The following is a 10,611-nucleotide window of genomic DNA, read 5'->3' as shown; positions in this document are numbered from 1 at the left end:
ACAGACGATCGTCTGATGGTAGACTGATAATTCTCTGCTGAAATTATCATCCTTTGAGAAGGATGATCATCTGCTACAATGATGTACACATCAAATGTCTTTATATCCTGAATATATATCGCAGCCCGGATGGATGAAACTAGATCCGGGGTCTTCAATCTCTTCCGATCTTCACTCGATGTACAAGTCGATCCATGTGAGAATTTCTTGAAGTCGAACATGGAAAGACATCGCTTGATTACCGGTCAATGATGTAAACCGTTAACAAGCGCGAGAGGAATCACCGATAAGGATGATGACCCTCAAGGTACAGCAGTACAATTCACATGGTGGGAATTCTTGATGTCGACCACCATGCAAAATCTTCTGGTCGAAGGTCATTGATGTATACCTGTCGCCGGAAGTGAGAAACTTGCCATTGAGGCATGCAAGCTTCAAAGTACTGAAGGGGTTGTTCCTAGATCAACTCCTTGGATAATGAGCTGATGTCGACAAGGAGCGATCTGTCAAAGGAGGGCCTTATTGAATCCCACATCAGTGACACGGAACGGAGCTAGTGATTGTGATGAGGTGAAAACAAACTGTGATGTATGATTCAGGATGGGGTCATGAAATGGATGAAGGACAATGTATGGCAGTGGATGGGACACGGTTGACTCTTTGCAGAACAACTTCTCTTGAACATATAACGACACTGATGTGATGGATCGGTAGCATTACCCCAAATGTGGATGGTGTGGCGAGGACCATGGCGATGAGACCGGTGAATGAAACAACCCAACCCGATGTGATACGGAGGACAAAGTGTCATGTTCAAGAGTGACTTGCTACCATTAAAGCTGTGAGGTTCTCCCAATTTTTCCCCAGTCATTGCTGACCAGTACCTCTTTATTTTTGTCAAGCTTGAGGAGGATAACATATGCTTGTTCTATAACCTGCCCTTCGGGCAAGCCCATCGCTATGTTTTAACGATCCTAGCGATAGGGAAACTCGTTCTCGTCTAAAGACAAGTTTGTCGCTATTTAATGAATTTAACGAGTCTAACGACAAGGATAACTCGGTCCTTTTCATTTTTAGAGAGTCTGAAAAGGTACATAAAGTCAACTCCAAAATTTCTTTTTCGTCATCTAATCCCTTAAGTCCGAAAAAGTATAAAACAATACAGAAGGGATGAATTTTCGATTGCTTTAACGAGCCGAACAAAACAAACGCTCGATCTTTTTGTGCAATAATCCCTCAGGTCCAAAAAGATTAAAATCTAGAGGAGGGATAGCTCTTCCGGTTGCTTTAACGAGCTGGAAGGCCAAAACTCGGCAAACTTTTCATATTTTACGAGTCAGTGAAAAGAGCTCAAAGAAGACTCGTCTTTTGAGGAACGAGTGATGAACAGGGCAGCAGCAGATTCCAGGTACAGGTTGGAATATTCCAATCATGGCAGTGTCACAAGGATGGCTTAGTGAAATCACTCTTCGCAGCTGTTCCTCAAAATGGGTAAACAAACATATGGAGATGAACGATTGGCCAAATGAACGGATGGAGGTGAGACTGCAAGAACACGACCAAGGGCTTTAATATGGCTGTCAAAGGTTACATTTACCAAGGTTATTTACCGGTTCATTTTTTCTGGGTGAGCTTGAACTCTAGGGGAAGATTGCTCACAACTTATGTTTATTTTTTAACGAGCATGAACTATGTGCTAAAACTGCTCGGATCTTGCGTTTATTTTTTAACGAGCATGAACTGTGTGCTAAAACTGCTCAAACTTATGTTTATTTTTTAACGAGCATGAACTATGTGCTAAAACTGCTCGGAGATAAGTTTGCATGCCCCCAGCATAATAATGCAAATCGAGGTGCATGCCCCCCAAGCTTCATTGCAATCAACTTGGTGGTTGGAATGAAGGTTTACCTTTGAGATTTGGAAAGGGGATTTGTTTCATTTTTTAATGAGGTTGACACAAGATAAGAACCATCCTCGACTCTTTGTTTCATTTTTTAACGAGGTTGACACAAGATAAGAACTATCCTCGAGGCCCACTGTATTTACAGTATTTCTATTAGGGCGATGATCCATGCCGACAAAAAATTTAGGAATCTTCCGAATCCAACCAGAAGATTGGATTAGATTTCATTTTGTAGGTTTCCACAGTGGCCACTCCCGCCAGATTACTTGGAGGCGGTAGGGCAAAAGTACCCATTAAGGCAGGGTCTTTTAGGAGACCTACTCCGATATTTTGGAGCAAATGATTCCTTCCATGGATCATTGGAATGCTTCCTGTAACTTGTGAACTGTTGTGGAGAAAAGTTTGTTGGTCGACGATTGTAATTCCTCCTTGGAAGGGAAATGCAATCTTCTTGAAGTAGGTCGACACAACTGCGGCCATGGCATAGATCCATGGTCTTCCAAGTAGGATGTTGTAATCGAGGTTTCCATCAATTATTTCAACATCAATTCCTACTGTTTTGCCCCCCAGTTCAACTTGCAAGTTACTTAAAACCCCGTATGGAGTGTATGATCGTCCATCAAATGCTTTTAACGTCATTGACGATTTCGACAAGGGTGGTGAGCCTAAATCTTTCCAGCAACTCATCGACATAAGACATGTAGATGCCCCCTCATCAATAATTGTTCGATGAACAGTTTTGTTGAGGGCTTTCACTTGAATAAGGAAAGCTAGTTGAGCTGGTAACTGAGGGTCATATCCTTTATGATCAAAGGCCACAAGATTGGAATCCACTGGGCCAATCCCACCTATTGCTGATAACAAAGCTTGCTCTTGGGAGGGGCAATTTTGTGGTACCTCAAGTGTCGACATAGTGGACGGCGATTGGGCCAGGTCCTTTACTATATTATAATTCTGTGCTCCTTTGGCACGAGGATTAAACGTCGGTTTGTGTACTACTCCTTTTGGCGACTTTATCATTGGCTCAGGAACGATGGGTGGCACAACTTCGGTCAAAGTTGTTGTTGAACTACTAGGTCGTTCATTAACCTTGTTGTTCGACAGCTTTGGATTCCCGTAATCTTTATTCCTTGTCAAAGCATTATTCTGTTGCTTTGAGGTAGACAACATAAGCACTTGGGATCCGGAAGCATTTTGATTAGCAACCAGATTTTGACCTGGATTAGGAAACGGATCAGTCAATACTGCTGGGGTTTTTGAACTCTTAAAGAGTTTCTTAACTTCAGCTATATGTGGACAATATTTCGTCCAATGATCCTCATCGCATATATGACACCCTGCCGGGGGTTTCCTTTTTCTTCCTGTCTTTTTCTTCTTGCCCCCTGGTTTCTTCAGTTGTTTGCCCTTGTCGGTCGACATGGCATTTACTTCTGAGGCAAGAAGTTTTTCATTTGCATTTTGACTATAAATTTTGTGCTTGCCAATCACGTCATCACCGGCGTGAGAGTCATTGTTTGATTTAGGAGGAGGAGGAATTGAGAATTTCGGTCTAGGGGCGTCAGGTATTTTGTCGTAGAGCGTGCCGGACTGAGTATAGACCACGTCTAGATATTGCGCACGAGCGATAACCTGCTCTTCCGTTACGACCCCCCCCTTTGCCACATCTTCCGTGATGGCAGGAAGTAATGACTTGATAAACCATTCAGCTAATAGCTGATCGGGAACGTACATTTTTACCATCCTACGACGACGTCGCCACTCATGTATATGATCAGATATGTGGGTGGCAGTCGTCTGTTTGAAGTTGGTGAGGAGTTCTGTTCCCGTTTCATACCTTATCAGTAATTGAAAATGGGTTAAAAAGGTTGTGGCTAAGGTACTGAAGTTGTCGAACGAAGCTCTAGGCAATTCAATGTACCATTTTGCCGCTGGACCCGTTAATGTCCTCTGAAAGAGGCGAAGTCTTATCGAATCATCATTCAAGGTGTTCGATGAACACCATAGATGGAATGTCATCACATGATTCGACGGGTATTCACCCGGATTTCCATTAAATTTAGGAATATCTGACGGAAGTTTATGTGGAATCGCTGGCCACCAAGGGGCATAAGCAATTGGATCATTCGTCAGCCGGTTTAGATCTGGTAATTCTAGAGTTGCTACAAAGGGCAACTGTTGATTCAGGTTAGGCGAAGCATATCCAGGATAAGATGGGATTGCCTGAGCAATGGGTCTTTGCAGACCAGCATAATGCTGGCAACTTTGACAAGGTTGATGGGCATAACCATTATAGTATGGTTGCCCATTACTTACAAAGACTTGTTGCTCAGGTCCTTGATATGATTGCTGGAATGGCGGTTGTTGACCAATACTGGATGATTGACCAGGATGAGGAGTCACAGTAGTTGTTTGAGCCTGAGTCGCTCCAGATAAGGAGGCACTACCCTGAGATTGCGATTGAGTCGTTGAGATAAGTGGTTGTTGTATTGCAACCTGAGATTGGGGTTGACATACAACAGGTGGAGCTTGTACTTGCGACACATTCACTATAGCAGGTATGGTGGGAATATTCGACACAGGGTGTACTGGTTGCATCGAATATACAACTCCTGGTTGTTGAGGCAGTATTGGTACCCAACCGCTGGATGTAATTCCAGTTTGACCTGAACTTTGTTGTGAACTCACGTATGGGTATCCTCCCGGAGGAGGTAATGAAAGGGCATACTGCCCCCCATACGGTATCAATCCGGAACTCAAGGGGATTGATTGCCCAGATTGACCTCCAAATGGATCAATTTGGCGAGTTTCAACATAAGAAATACCAGATGATAATCCGGATGAAGAAATAGGAACTAACCATGTCGTTGTCCCTGATTGGACTCCGGCTTGTTGTTGACAATTTGCCGGGACAGATGGTATACCAGCGAACATCGTTGGAGTAGCAGCAGGAGGCTCTGCTGCTGCTGTGTCGGACGACACAGTCCTAGATGTCGATGGTTGTTCAGACATATCTAGTCTATCCAAAAGATTTCTTAGCGATTCTACAGGAACTTCCACTTGTGGTGGACTAACTTCGAAGATCAACAAGGGAAAGGTGATGATTATTCCGCTTAAAATAAATTTATTAACGACGCTTTAGACACAACTTGCTTTTTCATTTTTTTAAGAGTCGAGAAAAAGCTAAAGATGACTCTAGTCTCCTTTGATGTATTAACGAGCCCGAAGTGACAAATGCTTGGTTGGACTTTTTCAGTTATAGAGTTTGAAAAAGGCCAAAAGAAACTGCTCTGGAGATCTAGGCAGAGGGTGTGCCAAACCTTTCGCAAAACCACAGAATACGTTTTACGGTACGGGTGGTCAATCTTTGTGAATGCTGTGTTCACTGCATTGCGATCAGTAGGGCGGCCGACACGGCTTCCTAAGGATAAAAGATATATGCCTATAGGGGTCTCCCAATATATACTCGACGGTACATGGGAGCACAAGTCCGTATTAGTGCCACCGACTCTCAGGAGGAATCACCCACCTTCTTCGAGATCGACAGTCACTATGTTTAACGACGCCGGAACACGTCTCTAGCTTAGACCTCTATGTGTTTGCGTTATGTTTCAATGCGTTGTTATGTAAATTGAATTTATTTTAATGTTGATCTTGTTTAAAGTTTGCCTTTCAAGGTTCACCACGAGATGTATGTAACAAATTCCTAAATGCAGCCTAAGATGAGAAGCAAGCTTTTTCAAATCTTTTTGACTTATGAAAATCTTAACTACTGAGGGAAAAGAAAGACATCATCTTTTCACACAGATCATAAAGCACACATTAATGCACTTTCTCCTAAATCAGCATGCAAACTGTCAAATGCAAAATGCACAATGCAGGTATTTCTTTTCTCTTTCTTAATGTTGATGTATTACAAAAAGAAAGCTGTTATATAACTTTGAATTCAATTTCAAGTGAAAGCAAACAAGCTTGTCCAAAATCAAAAGACACCTTAAGATTTACTTGTTTCGACACTAGAAATATATGAAATCAAACCATATGACGAAAGCAAAAAGACCAATCAGCTATGAACAGTAAACAAACTAGCTCTTAAGATCAGCAAAACACCTAACACAGGTTTAGATCTAAGAGGCCACAGCAAGACTAGTTCACTTTTCGTTATGGGAAACTGTAAATGATGTAAGAAATACAAAAAGAACAAGTACAGTTTCTTTATATAACCGAGGCGGAATAATGGTAAAGAAAGTTGGTTTCAGATAGGTACATGGACTGGTAACTGGCTGCAAAAACTATAGTGAAAACAGGACAAGAAACAGGAGGAAACCCCAGCAGCACTAAGCAAAACTGGATCAACGCAGGTAGTACACTGCCTGTCTGACCTTCAGCGCAGGTAGCCCCTTCGGGACCTGCGTTGCAAAGCAGGTAGCCTGTGTACAGCCTGCTTTGGAAAACGAAAGTTGCGTTTTCTCAGTCTCCGGGTCACAGTTTTCTAAAAAATTCACGGTTTTTGGTCAAATCAGAAGCTATCAGTCAAGTACACACTAAGGGATGACAAGGAGGATGAAAAGCTATCATTAAGAGCTTACAAGAGTCCTTGTGGATCAGCTCTTCAAATCATAAACATGCCCAGCACTGAGCTAGAGTAGCTGCCCTCTACTTCGCATTTGATAGATTCAAATGCTTTTCGATTCAGTACTCCCTTTGTTTAGGAAATGAATAGAAAAATACCACAAACAATCAAACAGATACGATCCCCAGTGGAGTCACCAGTTTGTTGTAGGGAAAAGTATCCGATTCGGATGACCCTATCCCACTCTAAGGGTGATAGTACCTCAGCAACAACTGTAAACAAAACTACTTAAGGTTTACTTCTTTATGAAAGCAAGAGAGAATGAAGAAATGCACTAACCGTTGCCTTGCGCTTAATATTTGCTCCAATCTCTTCTCTTTGCTGCTTGCTCCTAGCTCTTTGCTCTTTTGTTGGCCCAGCTACAATGAGATCCTACAAAATAACAAAGAAGGAAACTACAAGAAGCATGCATTCATAACTGATTCAAGGATTAGCATAAATCAAATATACAATCATCACAATACATCATTGAAACAAATGCATATAGAAGAACCTCAATAGCTTTTATTAATGGAAGAAGTAAAGTTCTGAGAAGGTTACAACCATTGAAGGCTCCAATCCAGCAACACCTCCCAGCAGAAAGAATTTCTCCTCTTCACCTCCTTCAAGCAATCACCCAATAGTTCTATAGTGAAACCAACAGCATATCATTACTTTGCACAAAATTCCAGCCTCCTGAGCTCATAGGAGAGAGCTCAATATATAGATGAATTGAGAAAGGATGAGTTAGCTTGCAACTGATGTGTAGCTGCCTTGTGTCCTCTCTCTCTTCAGTTGATCTTCAGTTCTTGAGTCCACTTGGAGAACCTTGCTTCCACTTGGAGAAACAGAGCCTCTGACTCATCACAAGGCGAAATCCCTGATCCAAGTGTCATTTTTGGAAGATTCCAGAACAATGACTCAGTGTGCCACTTGTCCCATCTCGCTCAGCGCAGGTGGCCTTTGTTCTACCTGCTTTGCAACGCAGGTACACCATGGAGGAGTTGAGTTTCAGCGCAGAAGCCTAGTGGAGCACCTACTTTGATTTCAGGATTGCTTGTTTTTGAGTGTTTTCAGGTGGAGAACTGATCTGAGAGTTGTTGGTTTGCTGACCTTGTTCCTCTAGGGGTAGGAACATCATGTTTTAGGGACTTCGGATCCCTTGGATTATTGAAAATTCATGCCTGATGCTGCAAGGCACAAAATTGTCTATAACAAAGGAACCAAAGGAGGAATAGAATCACTACCTCAAGATGAATGAAATAGAATACAGTAGTTGTTTTTATGGAAAACTCAGGAACAAGGACGGGAGATAGGTAAAAACACCCACAAATAGGAGCACAAAGGGGTGAAAACAATGAAATTAATTCTAGGATTAGCCACCAGAAATCCAGGAAAGAAAAGAGGCAAAAAAAAGCAAAATGAGCTCTTGATGGAGTGTGGAAAGCTAATGATAGATTCAGGTAAGATGAAAGATCTAACCAGTTACTCCTTTACAAATCTTTAATTATGAAGTTCATTTCATGGAATATCAGAGGTCTAGGCAGTAAAAGAAAACAAATAATGCTAAGCAACAGAATGAAACTAGCAATGCCGGACATAATTTTTATTCAAGAAACAAAATGTTCCATTCAGAAAATAAAACAAATCCACAAGAAGTGGCTCAGTAATTTTGAGTTTCTAGAAGTGAAAGCAGAAAACACAGCGGGGGGAATTCTCACTCTTTGGAACCCTCAAAAAATCATTATAGTAGATGCGGAGGCAACGAGAAATTACTTATCAGCTATTATTCAGCCTATGGGGATGTCGGAGACCTTCCTGGTTACGAATGTCTATGGTCCATAGAGAATAGATGAAAAACTTAGTTTCCTGAGCTCCCTGGTTGATCTCAGAAGTAGACACAAAGAGATCCCTTGGGTCCTTGGAGGAGACTTTAATATGATTAAATCTCTTTCGGAGAAGAAAGGAGGCACCAGGATCCTCAGTAAAGATGCAGTAGGATTCCATTCTTTCACAGAAGACATGAATATGGTTGACTCAGAGCTGCAAAATGGTCTTTTCACTTGGAACAACAAAAGAGGAGGTAATGCTTAGGTTGCCTCCAAGTTAGACAGATTTTTGATCTCCGAGGATTTGATGTTCACAAATTCGGAAATTGCTGCAAGTGTTCTCCCTTTTGGAGGCTCTGATCACTGGCCGATTCAATTAGAAATCAAAGGAATTGATGCTCCCAAGAACAGACCCTTCAGATTTGAAAATATCTGGCTCTCCCACCCAGACTTCATCAGCAACATTGAAGAATGGTGGTCAGAAGATCTTCAGGTGCAGGGATCCAAAATGTTTATCCTGCACAAAAGGCTAAAGCACATAAAAAACAAACTCAAAGATTGGAACAAGAAGGATTTTGGTAACATTTTTGCAAATAAAAAATCTGTCGAGATCAAAATGCAGGAACTAAACCAAGCAATGATCGCTGAAGGTTTTGATAAATCCAAAAATGAGCAAGTGGAAAAACTCAACCTTGATTGGGAGAATTTATGCAATCAGGAGGAAATTTTTTGGAGACAAAAGTCCAGAATCCAATGGCTCAGAGAAGGGGAATGGAACACTAGGTTTTTCCACCAGTCCACCATAGCCAATAGAAAGCACAATAGAATCTCCTCTATATTGAATGAAGATGGGGAGCTTCAGACCACTCACAAGAACATCGAAGCTGTGATGGTTCAACATTTCAGAGGCATCACCAATGAAAATAACCAAGACAGAGACCATTACATCAAGGAAATAATAAAGAATATCCCCAGGATGGTGTCTAGAGAAGATAATTTTAACCTGAACAAACCTGTTACTGAAGCAGAGGTTAATACGGTGATCAAAGAGATGCAGAATGGCAAAGCTCCGGGTCCAGATGGTTTTAATGTGGACTTTTTCAAAGCTTGCTGGAATATTGTCAAACAGGATATTGTGGATGTGGTTGAGGACTCTAGAAGAAGTAGATCCATTTTGAAAGCCCTCAACACCTCCTTCATCTCCCTGATCCCCAAACAGGACTCTTCCCTAACCCTGGATAAGTTCAGACCCATTGCTTTATGCAATGTTGTTTACAAAATCATTTCCAAGATCTTGGCCAATAGACTCAAACCACTACTGCCTTCTTTAATTTCTGGGGAACAGTCGGGTTATGTGGAAGGAAGGAAAATCCTGGATAACATCATTCAGGCCCATGAAGTGGTTCACTCTCTCACCAGCAAAAAGCAGGCAGGTATGATCATGCAATTAGACATAGCAAAAGCGTATGATAAGGTGAGCTGGATTTACATCAAAAAGGTCCTTGCCGCTTTTGGGTTTGACCATGATTGGATCAGATGGGTTATGGCTTTGGTTACTTCACCCAGCTTTTCAATTCTGGTGAATGGCTCACCCTCAGAGATCTTCACTCCTTCCAGAGGCCTCAGGCAGGGAGACCCACTCTCTCCCTTTCTTTTCATCCTTATGATGGAAGGATTGGGTCGTACCATAAAAAAGGCTAAGGTTTTTGGAGAGATCAAGGGCCTTCAATTAACGGAGAATGGCCAAGCCTTAACTCATCAACAATTTGTGGATGACACCATGTTGCAGGGGATCCCCACGGTCAAGGAAGCTACAGCATACAAAAAAATCTTAAATAACTTTGCCTCGGCTTCAGGTATGGAAGTCAATCTCTCCAAATCAATTTTTTTTTCTTTAATACTAACATTGCCATTCAAAGAAACATCTCCAGAATTCTGGGCTTCCAAAGGGAGGCCCTCCCTTCAAAGTATTTGGGTATCCCCCTTACGGATAAGCCAATGAGCAAGGGTATCTGGGAGCCAGTGCTCAACAAGATGCAGGACAAGATCAAAAGATGGACTTTTAGAGTGCTGAACCTGGCTGGCAGATTGATTTTGATGAAGACTGTTCTTCAATCCATCCCTATTTTCTTTTTATCTGCCCTGCCAGCTCCCAAAGGGGTCTTGCATCAACTCAGGAACATTCAAAGAGACTTTCTCTGGGGCAAGGAGGAAACGAGAAAGAAATGGGCCCTTGTGTCTTGGGATAAAGTCTGTAAACCCAAAAGTCA

This window comes from Pinus tabuliformis, chromosome J (assembly GCF_031772625.1).
Source record: "Pinus tabuliformis cultivar Carrire ecotype Pingquan chromosome J, CPIR1, whole genome shotgun sequence".
Taxonomy (NCBI): Eukaryota; Viridiplantae; Streptophyta; class Pinopsida; order Pinales; family Pinaceae; genus Pinus; species Pinus tabuliformis.
This window is presented reverse-complemented; position numbering follows the sequence as displayed.